The following is a 17586-nucleotide window of genomic DNA, read 5'->3' on the forward strand; positions in this document are numbered from 1 at the left end:
ATTACAACAGTTGGAAAAGCAGCGCTTTCCCAGTCGACCTAATAATTTGTTGGACATAGACTGAATTGGATCCGGAAGAACTGCATGAAAATAGAAAAAGCCAAAGTACACAATAGGACCTCTTTAGTCAACTGAGTAACTGGCACTGTAACATATTTAAACACAAGTAAGTGCCTGGGGAAAAGAAAGAGATTTAGAAGGCCTATGTGGTCTTTGACAGGTGGGTGATAGGCTATGCGATTCTATATGAAGGGTTTTAATTAATTTATTTATTTTTAAATAAAAGATTTTTTAAGTAGTTCAATATTGAAATGGACAGCAGATCAGTTCATTAGTTGGTTCTTTTTTAATTTACGTTCATTTTTTTTTCTCCACGATTTCCATCATTTTAACCCTATAATATGAACCCTCGTTCGAATCCTTATACATCCCTAATCTTAACCCTCACCCTAATCCTATTTCAGTCTCTCTCAAAATCATGCTCTCTTCCCTTTCCATCTTCTTTCCCATCGTTATGTTTAACACATTGTTCTAAAAAGAAAAATGTTTTAGAAATGTAATAGGCAGTATAATTTGAACAAAGTTATTTAATTATGTCACCTTTAACCATATTTTTTCCACGGATGTAAAGCTTGCAGTCTAGTGCTGTGGAGTGCCCAGGTGTTTTGCCATATCAGAAGTTAGTTTCCAATTTAGTGTAAAAATACGGTGTTGCAGCTTTTCTTTTAAAACAAAAAAGTAATAATTTAGTTACATTTATGCTGCTAAAAAAAGTAAAAGTCCCCAATCGAGTCTAGCGCTAACCAACAGAGGGCTGTACGGTATAAGCCTAGAACATAGTGTAAAAAAGGATAGTGTAATTGGGTGCGACACTTCTGAGCTGCATCTCAAAAACTATAACCTGCAGGAATAGAAACAGACTTCCAGCTCCACTGGTACAAATTAAGCGAAAGGTAATATCCTCCAGTTAGAGACTCTATAGTTAGACATGAAAAATGTAAATATTGCTTAGTTCTCCAGAATCTAGGATTATTTTAATCATGGCAGCTTGGGCTCCATGGCACCGAGACAAGTTGAGCATGAAAGTTGTAATGGGCCCTGATTTGGCCTACGGCTTGTTGATGTATCTCAGTGACAGACCCCTCATTCGGTCCCAACTGATGTAATCTTTAAATACAGAGGTATTTAGTCTGGGAATGTATTTTTCATCAGCATGTTCATTTTTGCAAGCAGGTAACTATCTCTTTCAGATCTTGACTGGAGAGGCAAGAGGTAATTTTTATCTTATCTTTTGGTTGTTTTCTTGTTATTTACTGTAAAAATACTTTGATACACTCATATTTGACTAAAGTACAGAAACTTCTCTTGTTCGATGGCATATGTTGCTGCAGATACACATGTTTCGCACAGTCCGCTGCCTGGTGTTGGGCTCGGAGTATTACAAGTTGTTTTTCTTCGAAGAAGTCTTTTTTGGTCACGGGACCGAAGGACTCCTCCCTCTTCGGCTCCATTGCGCATGGGCGTCGACTCCATCTTAGATTGTTTTTTTCCGCTGTCGGGTTCGGACGTATTCCTTTTCGCTCCGTGTTTCGGTTCGGAAAGTTAGTCAGAATTTCGGAAGAAAGCGTCGGTATTGTTACGTTCGGTATCGGGATAGTTAGGTACATCGACACCGATCATCGGAAGACTTTGGGGTAGCTTCGATCCCCCATCGGGGCCTGGTCGGCCCGACCGCGTGCGACATCGAAGCCGATGGAACGGACCCCGTTTAGTTTCTGCCCAAAATGTCACAGTAAGTATCCTTATACAGATCAGCACTTGGTCTGTAACTTGTGCTTGTCCCCCGAGCACAAGGAGGATACCTGTGAGGCCTGTCGAGCCTTCCGGTCTAGAAAAACACTCCGGGACCGAAGAGCCAGGCGTCTACAAATGGCGTCCACGCCGACAAAACAACGTTTCGCCGACGAAGAGGAAACATTCTCGGTTCCGGAATCAGAATCCGGAGACTCCGACGTCGAACAACAGCAACAAACAGTGAGTAAGACGTCGAAAATTAAAACCATCGAGAAGACAAAAGCCCAGGGGACGCCACTGCCAACAGGCCATGGCTCGACCCATAAAACCGGCGAGCCGTCGAAGGCGCCGAAAAAGGGCACGCCCATAGCGAAGACACCCGATTCCGGTCGAGGGACCGCCATGGAGCAACCTCGGAGCCGAGATAGCGGCTCCGAGAGGCAAAAACAAGATGCCGGCACCGAAAAACATCGGCACCGAGACACACTGCCAAAAGCCACAAAAATTCTGTCGGTGCCGAAGCCGAAAAAAGATTCTCTCTCGGCGCCGAAAAGTTCCACACCTCCATCCTACACAGAGGAACAAGGAATAAGTGGCCAGATGCACAGATTTGGACAAGAGCTCCAAAGTGTAGAATCAGACTACACACAAAAGAGACTGTACATCCAGCAAGACACAGGGAAGATATCAACCCTTCCCCCAATAACGAGAAAAAGAAGGATCGGACTTCTCAAGGATGACGCACAACCACAAGCCAAAGTGGTTAAAAAAGTCACGCCTCCGCCCTCTCCACCACAACAGGCATCGCCGGCACAAACACCGCCACAAATGCACTCACCAGCGCAAACTACCATAAGTCAAGATAATCAGGATCAAGACGCTTGGGACCTATATGATACCCCAGTGCCGGACAATGATCCCGATTCATACCCCACAAAGCCGTCACCGCCAGAAGACAGTACCTCATACTCGCAACTGGTGGCTAGGGCAGCAGAATTCCACAATGTCCAACTGCATTCCGATCATATAGAGGATGATTTTTTATTTAACACCCTCTCGGCTACACATAGCCAATATCAATGTCTCCCAATGCTACCAGGGATGTTACGGCACGCAAAACAAATTTTTGAAGAGCCCGTAAAATCAAGAGCCATCACCCCAAGGGTGGATAAAAAATACAAACCACCACCCACAGACCCAGTGTTTATTACTTCGCAGTTACCACCTGACTCCGTAGTAGTAGGGGCAGCTCGCAAAAGAGCAAATTCCCATACATCTGGCGACGCCCCACCTCCGGACAAAGAAAGCAGAAAATTTGATGCGGCAGGAAAAAGAGTAGCATCACAGGCAGCCAACCAGTGGCGCATCGCAAATTCTCAAGCGCTGCTGGCCCGATATGACCGCCCACACTGGGATGAGATGCAACTTCTCATAGACCATCTTCCCCAGGAATACCAAAAAAGGGCGCAGCAAATAGTTGAAGAGGGACAAACGATCTCAAACAATCAAATCCGCTCTTCAATGGACGCAGCCGATACTGCAGCGAGAACAGTCAACACTGCTGTCACCATAAGGAGACACGCTTGGCTCCGCACTTCAGGCTTCAAACCTGAAATCCAGCAGGCTGTCCTTAATATGCCCTTCAACGAGAAACAACTTTTTGGCCCTGAAGTGGACACAGCCATTGAAAAACTTAAAAAGGACACAGACACGGCCAAAGCCATGGGCGCACTCTACTCCCCGCAGAGCAGAGGCTCTTTTAGAAAAACTCCATTTAGAGGGGGGTTTCGTGGCCAACCCACAGACACCACCAGCCAACAAACAAGAACCACACCATATCAGGGTTCATTCCAAAGGGGAGGTTTCAGGGGATATAGAGGGGGTCAATTCCCAAGGAGTAGGGGAAGATTCCAGACTCCAAAAACACCTCCACCTAAACAGTGACTTTCAAGTCACACAACCCCTTCACTCAACACCAGTGGGGGGAAGACTAAGCCAATTCTACCAATCTTGGCAGCAGATTACAACAGACAATTGGGTATTAGCAATAATCCAACATGGCTATTGCATAGAATTCCACAAATTCCCACCAAACATCCCTCCCAAAACACGCAAAATGTCACCACAACATTTAGAACTTTTAGGACTAGAAGTTCAAGCACTACTGCAAAAGGATGCAATAGAGTTAGTACCAGTACAACAAAAAAACACAGGAGTTTACTCCCTATACTTTCTAATTCCAAAAAAAGACAAAACATTAAGACCAATATTAGATCTCAGGACACTAAATACCTACATCATATCGGACCACTTTCACATGGTCACACTACAAGACATCATTCCACTGCTTAAACAGCAAGATTACATGACCACATTAGACCTAAAAGATGCGTACTTTCATATACCGATACACCCTTCTCACAGAAAGTACCTAAGGTTCGTATTCAAAGGAATACATTACCAATTCAAGGTGTTGACATTCAGAATAACAACTGCACCAAGAGTATTCACAAAATGTCTAGCAGTAGTAGCAGCACATATCAGGAGACAACACATACATGTGTTTCCTTACCTAGACGATTGGCTAATCAAGACCAACACAGTAAAAAAGTGCACAAACGACACCACATATGTCATACAAACCCTTCACAAACTGGGTTTCTCCATCAACTATACAAAGTCACACCTCGAACCGTGTCAGACACAACAATATCTAGGGGCAACCATCAACACATCAAAAGGAATTGCCACTCCAAGTCCACAAAGAGTGCAAGCATTCCACAAGGTAATAAGTGCTATGTTTCCAAACCAAAAGATACAAGCAAAATTTGTGCTAAAACTTCTAGGCATGATGTCATCATGCATAGCCATTGTCCCAAACGCAAGACTACACATGCGACCCTTACAACAGTGCCTAGCATCACAATGGTCACAGGCACAGGGTCAACTTCAAGATCTGGTGTTGGTAGACCGCCAAACATACCTCTCGCTTCTATGGTGGAACAGCAACAATTTAAACAAAGGGCGGACATTTCAGGACCCAGTGCCTCAATACGTTATAACAACAGATGCTTCCATGACAGGGTGGGGAGCACACCTCAATCACCACAGCATTCAAGGACAATGGGATGTACACCAAACAAAATTTCATATCAATTACCTAGAACTGTTAGCAGTATTTCTAGCGTTAAAAGCCTTTCAACCCATAATAACACACAAATACATTCTTGTCAAAACAGACAACATGACAACAATGTATTATTTAAACAAACAAGGAGGAACACACTCAACACAATTGTGTCTCCTAACACAAAAAATATGGCAGTGGGCGATTCACAACAACATTCGCCTAATAGCACAATTCATTCCAGGGATCCAAAACCAACTAGCAGACAACCTTTCGCGAGACCACCAACAAGTCCACGAATGGGAAATTCACCCCCAAGTTCTGAACAAGTACTTTCAAATTTGGGGAACACCCCAGATAGATTTGTTCGCAACAAAACAAAACGCAAAATGCCAAAACTTCGCATCCAGGTACCCACACCGCGAATCACAAGGCAATGCTCTATGGATGAGTTGGTCAGGGATATTTGCATACGCTTTTCCCCCCTCTCCCTCTCCTTCCATATCTAGTAAACAAGTTGAGTCAAAACCAACTCAAACTCATTCTGATAGCACCCACATGGGCAAGACAACCTTGGTATACAACTCTACTAGACCTTTCACTAGTACCGCATGTCAAACTACCCAACAGACCAGATCTGTTAACACAACACAAACAACAGATCAGGCATCCAAACCCAGCATCATTGAATCTGGCAATTTGGCTCCTGAAATCCTAGAATTCGGACACTTAGACCTCACACAAGAATGTATGGAGGTCATAAAACAAGCTAGAAGAGCTTCCACTAGACACTGCTATGCATCTAAGTGGAAAAGATTTGTTTGCTACTGCCATACCAATCAAATCCAAGCATTGCATGCCTCTACAAAGGACATAGTGGGATACTTACTACATTTGCAAAAAGCGAATCTCGCTTTTTCATCTATAAAAATACACCTCGCAGCAATATCTGCTTACCTACAAACTACTCATTCATCGTCTCTATTTAGAATACCAGTTATTAAAGCATTCATGGAAGGGCTAAAAAGAATTATACCACCAAGAACACCACCAGTTCCTTCATGGAACCTTAACATCGTCTTAACAAGACTCATGGGTCCACCTTTCGAACCCATGCATTCCTGTGAAATGCAATATCTAACCTGGAAAGTCGCATTTCTCATTGCAATCACATCCCTCAGAAGAGTAAGTGAAATACAGGCATTTACCATACAAGAACCATTTATTCAAATACACAAAAATAAAATAGTTCTAAGAACAAATCCAAAATTTCTACCAAAAGTAATCTCACCATTCCATTTAAATCAGACAGTAGAATTGCCAGTGTTCTTCCCACAACCAGATTCCGTGGCTGAAAGGGCACTACATACATTAGACGTCAAAAGAGCACTAATGTACTACATTGACAGAACAAAGCTAATCAGGAAAACAAAACAACTGTTCATAGCTTTTCAAAAACCACACATAGGAAATCAAATCTCTAAACAAGGCATTGCTAGTTGGATAGTCAGATGTATTCAAACATGCTATCTTAAAGCCAAGAGAGAATTGCCTATTACACCAAAGGCACACTCAACCAGAAAGAAAGGTGCTACAATGGCCTTTCTAGGAAACATTCCTATGAGCGAAATATGTAAGGCTGCAACCTGGTCTACGCCTCATACATTTACTAAACACTACTGTGTAGACGTACTAAATGCACAACAAGCTACAGTGGGCCAAGCTGTACTAAGAACATTATTCCAAACTACTTCAACTCCTACAGGCTAAACCACCGCTTTTAGGGGAGGTAACTGCTTTATAGTCTATGCGAAACATGTGTATCTGCAGCAACATATGCCATCGAACTGAAAATGTCACTTACCCAGTGTACATCTGTTCGTGGCATTAGTCGTTGCAGATTCACATGTGCCCTCCCGCCTCCCCGGGAAGCCTGTAGCCGTTTAGAAGTAGATCTTAAATCTTAAACATTTGTACATTTGTAAATAATTATTATAAACTTTTTATGTACATACGTATTCACTCCATTGCATGGGCACTATTTATAGCAAACAACTCCATCCTCACCCTCTGCGGGGAAAACAATCTAAGATGGAGTCGACGCCCATGCGCAGTGGAGCCGAAGAGGGAGGAGTCCTTCGGTCCCGTGACCAAAAAAGACTTCTTCGAAGAAAAACAACTTGTAATACTCCGAGCCCAACACCAGGCAGCGGACTGTGCGAAACATGTGAATCTGCAGCGACTAATGCCACGAACAGATGTACACTGGGTAAGTGACATTTTCAATATTGATTTCGGGAGATTCTGTTTTCATTGGTGTTCTGAGTGCCTTGATCAACTAATATTTATGTAGCAATGCTTAAGCCAAAGTTTTCAAAATTCTAAAGTCAAATCATATTTTTTTAATTCTGAATCAGTATATTTCTGCATACAAACAGCAATACCCATTTTCAGACTTTGGAACATGTTCTTTCTGGTTCGCGATGAGTAAGGGTGTCATGATTAAGAGTGAACATTAGATTGTTGTCCAGCTAGACAGCGGGCCTGTAGTAAGTTTGCATTTCAAAACTGTCAAATCAATTTCCCTTTAAAGATAGTCGGTTCAGTGATGTAAAGGCTGATCTGTCATTGAAACCATGGGTGTGGTGGTGTGTTTCTTGCTTAGATATCCAGAGCTTACTGGGTCTATTGTACAAAAAAGATAGTGTGCTCCTTACTGAGAGCATGTACAGGATCTCAACATTCAACAGGGACTAGTAAATACAGTTGGCCTTGACTTTAAAATGTGATTATTAATCTCTTTGCTATGTCAATGCTTGCTTTGAAAGTATTGTTTAAAGAATATCAAAAGAAAAATGGAATATACATGAGGAATACCAACATAACTTATGTTTCTCCAGGCCTCGAAAAATTATAAAAATGTTACTAGACCTGCAGGTAGAGTAGCTTGAATAATCTACTCGACCTAACTGTAATGTACTTGACCCGGAAATGGGTCTCAAATTGTGTGATCCTAGGCAAATGTTGTATTTTACAATCGTCTTTTTCTTCATTCTCACATATGAGTGCACCTTCAAATATGTGAGTTCAGCATTTCTGCTGTAAAAAAAAAAAAAAAAAGAAAATAAACAAAAATCCTATTTTGTTTGATTAATACTCTAAACGTTTGCTCTGTGTATAATACATTTAGCACACATATAGGGTACACATGACCCATGCATGACTTGCCTCTTAGTTTACTAATAGCGTTGTCATCAGGGCCAGGAGTGTTTCTCAGTTTGTTTAAAAACTCACTTGTAATATATTTATTACTAAAGCATGATGTGGTAGCGCACTGTCATTTATAGACAGTAAATTTCCAAGAAATGTCCGAAAACCTTCCCACTGACATGCAGCTTTACTGATGAAACTATGAAATGTATGTAACAATCTGTGAAAATTGGGTTTCAGAAAACATTTATCATTTGCACACCGCCAAGTAAAGTGTTCTGTCTTTCTTTTTTTTAATATTAAAATATTTTTTTCATCTCACAGAAGTACACAAAATGGTCTTTCACAGCTACTGATATATATTTTGAAATATTTGTAAAGTTGACTTGATTATATAAATTGTGTGTTAGAAAACAGCTGATACCAAAAGCCTTTCACTTCACATAGGTCAGACTGTTTGCATTACAAAATCCTGGAACTCTGCAGTCACAAGTAAAAAGTATTTCCATTGCAAGAAGACAAACTGTTATTTGACATCTGTCTCTGAACACAGAGCAAATGTGACAAGAATATGATTTAAAGTCATATTAATTGCTAATTCAGTTTCTGACTGAACAGAACACCTGATCTTTGTCCACTCACCAGAAGGGTTCAGTGGAATCTAAAAATAACTCGACCTCCTAAAATAAAACTCGCCAATGCGAGTGGTCGAGTAGATTTTTTGAGCTCTCGAAACTGAGCATTGAATTCAATATTTTCAATCCTTTAAAATGGCTTGATGTATTTTTCAAACTTCATGTAGAAAAATAGAAATAATTCAAAAAGCCTTTTGCATGAAGTCCAGCTTAAACTAACAGAGGACTAGTTGCGGGTATTTAAATTTAAAAGAACATAACTGCTGAATGAGAAAATGTCAGAATTTAAAGGCAAAGGCTTGCCATTACTATCTCGCACAACTTTGAACTGGAACAAATGTTCTGGCCATATGGTGATATACAGCGGACCAGTGAGCGTATTTATGGGCCGTAGGAAGAAGAGACATTTGGTCAGTCACTTCAGGTGACCGTTAAACCTTTAATCCAATAAATCTTTACTTTGTGTTCAAGGCCTTGGTTTTCATGCAACATGTGGAAGGCAGAAGTTGAACGAAAACAGTTAAAGTCTGCTTTTTAGACAAACCTGGCAAAATATACCTGCTGCTGTACTTCTACAAACAACCTGAGTACATGTGGAACAACACTGAGACCTTGTGAGAGGGGAAGCAGCACACTGAGGAGAGAGCAATAAAACACATGCACTTATATGAAAAGCTCAAAGAAAAATGTTGAGTCATGCAGTCAGAAGGATAGTAAACAAACTGGCCTCCAGGGAAGGGACAAACAAGAAGAGGAAAGCAAAGCATTGAGCAAGAAGTTATCAAATTAGCTTCACAGGAAAGACTGGAAATTCTAAGCATCATCTGATTTAAAACCCACTATAATACTTTAACTATAGCTATCTTCAAACGTGACCTAAAGAGGTCAATCTGGCCTTTTTCTGGAAAAAGTAGCTCATGTATAAATCATTTAATTTCTTTTTCAAGATGTTTATTAGTTTCTGAGAATGCAAAGATCATTGGTGTATGTTCTGATGTGTTATATTTAATAAAAGCTCTTAGCTCCAGTATGTAACTCTGATTTAAAGTTTTTGCCAACCAGAGAACTGTGATTCTTTATTATTTGCAGGCCAGCATAGGAGATTTAATATTTTTCACATGTCTATTAAATTTAAAAGATAGTTTGCAATTGGATTGGTGTCTTGGTGGTCCTTATATTTATACTTGTGCAGAGAAGGCCACTTCTCGTGGTGAAGTTACATACATGCTTTGGTATGGTCAATTTAATTTGGTCAAATGTATCCATTGTTCCTATGCGTTTACATACTACACTTGGAGTATGGTAATTGATACCAAGTGGGCATGCTGGTCTTTCCAGTATTGGTGTTTGCCTGGTTTGACTTCAGTCAATACCTCTTCAAGATCTGTGTGCATAAAATTGGCTTTTACCATACATACTATTTCATTCTTTAAAAAAAATAAAAAAAAATCCTTTTATAACCTAAAATGTTTTTCCTACAGTTTTACTTACCAGAATTATAGAACAGTGTGAACTTTTAACCATCCTAGTCCATCATCGGTAAAGCATTACCCGCCAGCATCTTTCCCTCTTTTAACTCCCTTTGCCTACTTTTCCTCAGTCTTATGTCTTTTTAGGGTCGAGCTTGCAAGCGCTCTGGCCCCTTTTGTAATCTCTCTGTGGGCTTTTAACCATACCCTTGTCACGCACATCAGTTTGGTTCGTTTGTTAGCTTGCCTTTTAAACTTTGCTGGATTTCATTATCTGGTGTTTAGCCCTCCTGGAGAGCACCGGTAAACTACTGAAAACATACGAGGCTCCGTGTTTTCCGAATGGCTTCTGGACTACTATTTCTTTTTATTAGGGTTGAGCAGGCAAAGTGCTATGGCACACAGGCATCCCAACCAAAGACATCAAACGCCTCCAACGAATCCAAAATGCCTCCGCCCGACTGATCCTCAACATACCCCGCCGAAGTCCCATCTCCCCTCACCTAAAGGAACTCCACTGGCTCCCGGTAGACAAGAGGATCACCTTCAAACTCCTGACCCACGCTCACAAGGCACTTCACAACACCGGACCCTCCTACCTCAACACCAGACTCAACTTCTACACTCCAACACGTCAACTCCGATCCGCCAACCTCGCCATCGTACCCCGAATCCAGCGCAAGACATCCGGCGGCAGATCCTTCTCCTTCCTCGCCGCCAAGACCTGGAACTCTCTCCCCACATCCCTTCGCCAGACCCAGGACCTCCTCGCATTCAGAAGGCTCCTCAAGACCTGGCTCTTCGACCGCTAAACCAGCAGCGCTCCCCTTCCCCCCCCCCCCCTCAGCGCCTCGAAACCCTGACGGGTACATAGCGCGCTTTATAAATACTATGATTGATTGATTGATTGATTGATTGTCTCTGTTGTAATCTCTCTGTGGGTCTTTAACCACGGCCACCGCACGCCCATCAGTTTGGTTGGTTCATGGGCTTGCCTTTTAAAATTTGCTTGATTTCAATAGTGAAAGACATACATACGTCATGCCTTTTCTGGTGTTTAGCCCTCCTCAAGCGCACCGGCCAACTACTGAAAACATACGCGGCTCCATGTTTTCTGGACTTCTTTTTCTTTTTATTCTTAGGCAGCACAATCTCACTGGGCAGTAGTTGTGCGCTTAGCATGACATCAGCCCTGTTACATGGATACTTGCATTTTAGCTGGTTACATGGATTCTTGCACTTTTGCCAATACGTTTGACTGTGCGCAAACTTCTGTTTACTTTTGTGGGTCTGCTTTGCGCTAATGGCGGCCGTCGTCTCGCTTATGTGAAACTGTTTTATTTTTATTTTCAGTTTGTGGCAAGAAAAGTCCAGTTAGCACTTTGCTACTCTTAATAGCTCTAACTGGAGCAAATGTGAGACCCATTGCATTGCATATACTTGTTTCCTATGCAGCTCGATCTCGCTGGGCAGTAGTCGAGCACTTTGGGTGACATCGACCCTGTTACATGAGTATTTGCACTTTTGCCGGTTACCTGGATAATTGCACTTTTGCCGATACGTTTGACTGCGAGCGAACTTCTGTTTCCTTTTGTGTGTCTCTTTCAAGCTCATGGCGGCCCTCGGCTCGCTTATGTGAAACTGTTTTACGTTTCATTTTCAGTTTGTGGCAAGAAAAGTCCGGTTAAGAGTTTACAGCGTTAATAGTTCTAACTGGAGCAAATGCAAGACCTATTGCATTGCAAATGCTTGTTTATTCTCGTTCATGTGTGCTGTGACTTCTGTTTATTCCCCGTTAAAGTCTCTGAAAACAGTCACGGAAGTAACTTCTTTCAAAGGACTACTAGAATACTGGTAGTTGGAAGACGTTCCACCTAAGAGACTGTGCTCAATCATTTGAATTTCTTTTGGACTGATTTTGACATAACTGTACAGACGCATTTTTCTTTCATTAACCCTTTGGCGCCCTATTAACCGTGTCTTTGGGCAGTTTTGGGAAATCTAGGTAATTGACGCTTTTGATCTGTTACAGCAGAAAACGAGTGGGAGACAGTTTTTGTTTAGTCGTTTCAAACTTTGCCTTTAACTATTTGTCATTTTCTGTTCTCAGTGCTTGACTACTTATGTTTAGTTCTTGAAAACCAAAAGAATAAAAGAGCACTGTGTACGTGTAGGTGTATGTTTATGAAGCATGCTTCCCGGGTCTGGAACTTTAGGAACAAACCATTGTTTTGCTCTCTATCCAGGGTCTGCTGGGAATTTGTTACACCTATTGCATGTGTAAGGTGCGCGCTTATGTTGGCCATTGGATAGAAGACAAGTACTTACAGACGGAGGTTACATTGGTATATTTTACTGTTTTAACGTTACCATTGAAGGCATTTAAGTCATGCGATTTACACTTTAATACTTTAATTTTGCTTGTCCATTTCTGTTTGAGATTGTTTGTAGGAACCAAACAATAAAACCCTTATTTAATGCAGAAAAGTATTTAATTGTTATAGACGTATAGTTTTGTTGCGTCCCATATTGTTCAGCTCTTTTGGCATGTGTCCAGCCATACAGTCCTTGACAATGTGCGATACTGTCATTGAGCAACACTTCGACGTCCCACACGCACGTCTGTTAAGGGAAAATTGGTGTGCGAGAAACTAACAGCTTTTCTGATGAGTTCCTCCTACACGCGGTTTTCCAAGTCCATGCACTGCAATCAGTGTTTTTATTTGCTGCAGTCACTCTATTGTCTTGAAACATGGGTTTTACTTGGTGAAGCAGTGAGGCACTACTGTCACACCATTAATTCAGTAGTAAATTGCTTCCCTTTTGTCTTGCCAGCTCATTACACATACTGATGTTTATGATCATTTTAAGTCGTCATTTAAGTCGAGCTGCTTCATTTTGAAAGGATTTTAATCTATATGTAGGATAGGAGGAGTCCTAAGTAAATGCAGTTTCAATAGGCCAAGCAAGACATCCGTAGTGTCTGGACGACATGTTGGATGAAGTTGTAGATTTAGTTAAGCAGCAAAACAAGAAAGCATCTAGTGGATAGCTTAGTGATATGCCTTTTGAATGGAAGACTAGTGTCATATATTCCCTACCATTTTTTTTTTTTTTTGTGTAAGCAGCTTGCATGGGGAAGGGAAAGGGTCCTAAAACATCCGGCCGCCAACTAGTGGTGCAACTGGATGTTACCCATAAGAATTGCCTGTCTTCTCTGTTTTGAGACTGAGTTTGCACTCACCCAGGCTGTGTTAGTCGGAAGGCAGTCTTTGAAGTTTATATTTACTTTACTTTGCATTCTAGTCATCTTTCTGGTTGTGTATCTGCATACGAATAAAAATGAACACAAAAGAGTAAATAAAATGAGCTACTTAAATAGGGTTGGACCTTTTAAATCATAAAGTGAAAGATTTCAGTGACACTGGTTGGCAATGATTCTATAAAAATGCAATTACTTATTTAAGTGCAGTGTCTTTAGCCTGATATCTCTGAGCCATGTAGGAGCACAGAATGGGACAAACCATCAAGTCCAATAGGGTTAAACCAGCAGATCCATTTTCCCAAAGAAAAAAGTAGATGTTCTTCTATACAGAAACAAATATTTTTCAGTACTGTGAAGCCCGATTGATAGAATCCACCTTTTGGGTTCGGCACACCATTCCCTTTTACTGTCCAGTGCTCCCATTTCTGGCACCTCATGCCAGTGTCCATCGTCTCCTGTCACTGCTCTTCTTTCACCTTACAGTCCTTTCTCCCTTTCACTGCCTCTCCCCCATCAGTATCCACCACCAGTCATTGAACATCTCCCACATCACTGTCTACCTCTTAATGTCACTTCACCTTTGTCATTACTGCTCACTTTCCAGACAGTGGTCATCTTTTTCCGCCACTTACCACTCCTCCATTACAGCCTACCTTCTTCTCCACTGCCTAAGTTTTCTGTCAGCTCCCTCCTTCCGTTGCTGTCCATTTTCCCAGTCATCCTCTCTGGGCATTGTACATCTCTCCTGCCAATTTCCTTTCTCATTCATAGTATCTTCTTCTATCGGGTCTCCTCTTTATTTGCGGTCCTGGCCATCACTCTCTGATCAGTCACCGTAGATCACACCCACATCTTCCCTGTCTCCTGTCATTGTCCTCCCACATGCCAGAGCCCTTCCTATTGTTGCCCACCACTCATGCCACTCCCTCTTCTGTTTACAGCCTCCACTCCACTCCCTGCCCACCAGTCAGCACCCGTAAAAGGTCAACCATGCGACTGACTTTCTTTGCACACAGTTTTAAGACTGTTCTAGATTCTTACCGAACGATGCCCTATGCCACTTAGTAGTTAGCCATCCGGTTCACGATTAAGAACAGAACTGTCCCCTTCATATACATATATATATATATATATATATATATATATATCTCTCTCTCACACCCTCCTTCTGCTTTGTTGAGTTCAAGTACCCCTTCTGCTAATCTCTACAGGAATGATCTTTTTTATTTCTTTTGAAATTACTACAAGCATTCCAGAAAAATGTAAGGTTTGGGTCATTTGGGCCGCCTGCTGATAATTCACAAACCAAATGAACTGTGCGCAGGGAGTTGTCCAGACCATAAAGGTTGATTTTCGTTGTGATACATTTTGCAAGGAGCCATAATATTGTGATCCGGACAATGTAAAACCCCTAATGTCTTAACTGCTTTTCTTCTTAATTATATATTACTTACCTAAAATGCAGAGTGTAAACGCTAATTCATCTTTGCACACTACCCTAGGACGAGACCCTGAAATCTGAAGGGTTTTTTGCTGAACTGAGAACCGGCTGGGACGCTGAACACCTTATCTTGTATGTTCTGTCTTTTGGTTATGTTTGTACAGTGACCGTTTGTATAGGCATTTATTTTTTAATGGTGACTATTTTTTCTGCACTAAATATACTTTTGTTAAATTTAAAAAAAACTCGAATTACAGGGCGAGGTTTTTCTTACATTTATAGCTTTTGTATTTCTTCTTTTCTACATGTAATGCGTGCTCTGAACACAACTTTGAAAATCTGTAAATGTAGGCGTTAAACAAAACAGTGTTTTCCTTGTGTTTAGCCTGATAGGGACAACTGCCATGAGTGGGCGATGGGGCCCTAACACCTTTCAGGTACATAACCCAAGGTTACCTGTACAATACTTTTAGCGTGGTTGTTGTACCAATATGTGCCAATGGCTGGTCATTTGCTGTAATGTTTTTGTCTTGTCGGAGCGTATGGATTCCAATCTTCTTACGTGCCTTGGTAGTTGTTACTTATGCAGACTCCTGTGGTATTAAAAGCAAGTAATCTGAGAGAATGTTATTAGTAGTCTTTCGGACGGCTTTCCGTTGGCGCTTTTGTTTTGCTTCTTCATATTTTTTGACTTGAATAGACGGTTGCATCCAGTATGGGGTATCCTGATTAGAATTATGGTGTAAAGCATAGACGTAATTAGGCCACATGAGCCGATGCTCTTGGGTCGGGTCTCTGTGAGATCTGTTCGTTTATTTCTTAGTTGTGGATTTGTCTTTTCGGGTGTCTTAGAAAACCCATACGTGGAAGAGTGCAATAACTCCTGGATCTAGCGGACTCGGGTCTGTGTACTTTCTACATTGCTGAATGATCACTTAAGGCTAGCTGGGTGGCAGCCTGTGAAAACATTGAACGGTTTACGGTGATATCACTGAGGCATAATAGCCTTTCACAGGGTCGCGGGCAGCCCTCCTTTGCTTACTACTAAGGGCGTGTGATATTTCACTGTGCTCTGTGCAGCACGTTTTGCTTGAGAACACTCTTGGGCTGTTCGAGTAAGCCGGTGTAGGAGGAGCAGCTCTCTGCCCTGCCAGTTCGTATTACCTCGGCTCATAAATCCGTAGTACACACAAACGCCCCCTTTCTTTTACCGGGCCGACAGCACTTCCCGAACACTGGAACTTCACAGCGCTATTTATAGGTGTGTGTTTAAGCCATACCTCCAGCAGTGTCCGCACACATGAACGCAGGGACGGAGCGGCCGAGCGAGGAGTTGCAGAGTCGGCTGGTGGGAGCACAGGGCACCCACTGCCTGAGTGACTGCTGGCGGCAGCTCATTGGCGCGCACCGCGCGGGCCGGTGACGACTACCAGTGAGGGCAGGTAAACTTCTGGGGGTCCACCGTGGCTTCTACACGGCCGAGGTGGACTTGTTACCCATCTAACCCAATGTGCGCAACTGGCATGGCTTTGTGTTCTTTTGCCTCAGTTAATCTTTTGCTTGTAGAACAGCTTGTGAAGGATGTATGTTCAATAAGAAAATACGGTTTGTAACGGAGCTGTGGTTAGGAACAGTGTGCCCTGCTGTACACTGAATAGACACTTTGTATGTACCACGCCTACCATGGTTTTATCCCGTGCCACCGCGGGTAGGTTCCGGGGCACCATGTTCCTGTCAGTTACATTACAAATCGATTCCCCAGTAAAGGAAACAAACTAGATAAGGATAATTTTATATGGACTGCATTTGTCCTAGACTCTAACAAATGCATTAACCCCGAGTTGCTCGACATCCGCCGGTACAACAAAGAGAAATGTGTTAGGACTGCATGGGGTGAACTTGGTGAAGGTGTGCAAACAAGCAAGAGTTACGTTTTCAAAGCACAGAACCTTTCTGTTGGTCGATTTTCAGTATTTAAACTATTATATTTATATTAAAAACCAAGAGGACAAATCGCTTAAGTGTTTTTTGCTTGGAAGCAAAAGCACTTGGAGCTGCATTTCAGAGTTTTAAAGAAATGCTTAACTGCTCTTTATGGGATTACTCATAATACAACATCTCTTCTTGTCTTAAGCGACTGTTAATGTTGCTGTACATTTTTACATGGCTTTCTCCGCTCTGAGAACTAAATGTTCCTCATGAGATTCCCACGAGTGTGTTGAAATGAAATTTGCTTTATGCTGTCAAAGGACACTGGAGACAAAGAACTCTGAAATATGCAACATACAAGTGTGAATAATGCCCATTTCCTCTTGGCCCTTTCTTGAGAACATCCACAGGTGTTTTTTTTTGAGAGGGGGGCGGGGGAGGGGGGATTTGCGTCTTGGGTTACTAACTTTGTATAGTTAGTGGTATAATCTACTGGGTGAGATCGATGTTTAGGAAGAGGAAGTGTATGCGGTTTTAGCACCGATTACTGTACTCCAAGCTTGGTGATTTTCTGCTGATCTCCTATGGTAATATGGATTATCAAACACACGTCAAAAGGTTCGGCAATTATTATTGGCGATGCCTTTTCCTTAAAAAGAGACTCGGGAATACGCAAGGCCCTCACCCACATTGAAATATGACATGCTTCAACATCG

General features: G+C 42.0%; 1 protein-coding gene across 3 annotated transcripts in view; it reads left to right on the top strand.

Moving 5' to 3' along the window:
* Positions 1-17586, top strand: part of STK38L (serine/threonine kinase 38 like) — a 402183-nt gene that overhangs the window by 88823 nt on the left and 295774 nt on the right. Inside the window, exon 1 of one of the 3 annotated variants that reach the window (XM_069228621.1) lies at positions 16251-16383. The exons of the other annotated variants lie outside the window; for them this stretch is intronic. The gene's annotated coding sequence lies outside the window, so the exon portion shown is untranslated. Of the gene's footprint in view, positions 1-16250; positions 16384-17586 lie in introns of those variants that run through there. 3 annotated transcript variants of the gene reach the window in all.

The sequence above is a fragment of the Pleurodeles waltl genome, chromosome 4_1 (genome assembly GCF_031143425.1).
Source record: "Pleurodeles waltl isolate 20211129_DDA chromosome 4_1, aPleWal1.hap1.20221129, whole genome shotgun sequence".
NCBI lineage: Eukaryota > Metazoa > Chordata > Amphibia > Caudata > Salamandridae > Pleurodeles > Pleurodeles waltl.